We start from the raw sequence: 2,662 nt of genomic DNA, 5'->3' as shown, positions 1-2,662 counted from the left end.
ACCAAACTGATTATTGACCTAAAGCACGAGAGGGCAAACTAGAATTTAATCCTTAACTTATTAGTCNCTTAAGTCTTGACCCTTCTAAATCGAGTTTCTAGCTACGCCACTGGAAGTGAGTATTGAGTACCAACCAAGACCAAGATAGCTAGCTAGCTAGCTCGATCGCAAGTTCAAGTTCAAAATCTACGCAGCAGCAGCCAGCTGCAGCCTGACATTATTGACGTATCGATCATGCATAGATATGCATGTGTATTGGTTTTCATCTCAACCTTGATGAATGCTTTGCAACAAATTAAGAACATGTTACTGAGTTAATTACCGTGCATGCATCTAGCAAGCTAGCACACAGTTTGGTATTGGTTTTAGTTAATTTCACGTTCATTGTGCCAAACACCACCGTACTGATCGACCAAATTTACAGTTGGGTTTTCTTCAACTCTCCAAATGGTAATCGACTGCAACATATGGAGCATTACTTCATAGAATGCCTTCTTTTTTTTTTTTTCTTTTTTTTTCTTTTTTTTTTTGTCAAATTTATTTGCTGCCTCCATGCATGCAACTCAAAGATCATTATTGATACCCTGTTGTTGTTTTTTTTTTTTTTGTTGCAAGAAATTATTTGCCGGATTAGAAGTTAGCTCGATCATACCATTGAAATCATTCTCGTTTCAGTTCTACCAGACAAGATTTGCATGGAGTAGCACTTCAACTAGACTATGTAGTGTTAATGGTCACCTCGAATTTAAGAATAGTCCTAGTTCATCATTGAATTCAAGAATAAAGACTTAGTTCCGTCATTTATATATGGTTGATTAAGCTTCTAATTGATTTGTTTGAAACAGTGAACGTCTAATTTTTAAGATGAAGTTTCACTCTCATATAATGCATGCATGTCGTTTAGCCTACAGATAAACTTGAGGCCAATGTCATGTACATTGTGAGAAATTGTCGTACATAGAATCGAATTGTGTTGTTACCAAATGAAAACGATGGTTAAATTTGCTGTTAAGATCTGTTCATGAGGTCATAAGGACATAGAGTGCAATTAAGATCGTCACAATTTGATACCAGCTACTACTTAGCTCAGATCCACCAGAAAGGAATAGGAAAAGGAGATCAAGTGCAGAAGAAGGAGATCGAAGACTAAAAGCAAATTGTTAGAAGTTCCAACCAAAATTTATTGAAGGGATGGAGACAGATCGATAACGCCAAAGCCGATCACGTTGCACCTTCTTCTGTTTCCCTTTTTTCTTCAGTTTAAGTTTGGAAAATTTTAGACGTAGCTCATGAGTCTAATGTCACGAGTGAACCATAATAAACCTAACAAGACTGTGCATGGGATTTGGCATGCTTTGAATTTACAGTTTAATACAGAGTTTAACGGCCGGCCGACTCATTGATGTGCTTCACACTACCCGCCGGCGCCGGCAGCGGCTAGATTTACGTGTCTTCGATCTCTAGCTAGAAGTAACTATCAGTCATTATTAAATCTTCTTCTTCATCTTGTTTTTTTTTTTTTCTACAAATTGTGAATCAATAAGTTCTTTGAGCATGAACGATACGACCAAACTTAAGTTGTCATCTACTCTCGATTAACTTTTACCAAGCAACAAATGACAGAATGGCTGATGTTCGGCAGATTGCTCAGGGACTCAAATTGAAAGTGATGTGATGAATAGTTATGTCCATTGTATGTGAAATACTTGGGGCATGCAATTTGGTTTCTGCTAGAACAAGTAAAATTGTGATTAGGAGGTTGTTATTCACACACATCCTAACAGAAATATATACTAAAAGCGATACTGATATAAACATAAATAAAGTGTGTGAATAACAAAATTTGGTGTGCGAATAACGTCACCCTTGTGTTTATTGCCTCCCCTTACTCTACGTACTCGATCCAGCTGGTTGCTCAAAGCCTCAAATAAAAGAGTTTTGATCATCATTTTGAAGAGCACGAGCAAATAATCTTTACCAATGAAAACTAAACCCCACTAACAATTCGATTCCATGGTTTCCCCTTTACCATTGTTGAGTCAATTTTAGGTTGACTACGATGAATTGGGATTGATACATGACACAAGAAATGAATCTCAGAACGTCGTCTCCATGTGACAGGTCGAGTGAATTCCCCAGAACCAAGCCAACAAGGGCACCAAAGATGTCAAAGCAAGAAGCAGATAGAGCGGCAAAACAAAAGAACACAAATACTACAGATGGGGTACGTTAAAAGATCGACCCCATTGTTCCATATAAGCTTCTGCCTCCTTGTGTTGGCGTTTGTTAGCCACGTGGGTATGTTCATCCTGGTTCGACTTTGATCTTTCACTTGCAGACTACTCTCATGTATGTGAAACATCACAAGACCCTAAAGTCAGCTGAATCCACTAGTCATGATGTAACTAATCAGCATTGGTAAATCCAGATTTTTGCAAATTAACAATGTAATCAGTGAGTTTTTCTACCCCTTCTGCCAAGATTTAGAAGCTCGCAAGCTAATTGGTTTAGTTTTTTTGAAACGTTTCATCGAACAACTTGTTTTCGTCAAGCAAGACATATCGAGCAAAACTAAGAGCGAGACGGTTGTTTTTAGTTCTCTTTATCGACACAATGACACCACAGATCCTCAAATGAAATTAGGAGATAAGATTTCATTAGG

This window comes from Fragaria vesca, linkage group LG4 (genome assembly GCF_000184155.1).
Source record: "Fragaria vesca subsp. vesca linkage group LG4, FraVesHawaii_1.0, whole genome shotgun sequence".
In the NCBI taxonomy this organism is placed as follows: Eukaryota; Viridiplantae; Streptophyta; class Magnoliopsida; order Rosales; family Rosaceae; genus Fragaria; species Fragaria vesca.
This window is presented reverse-complemented; position numbering follows the sequence as displayed.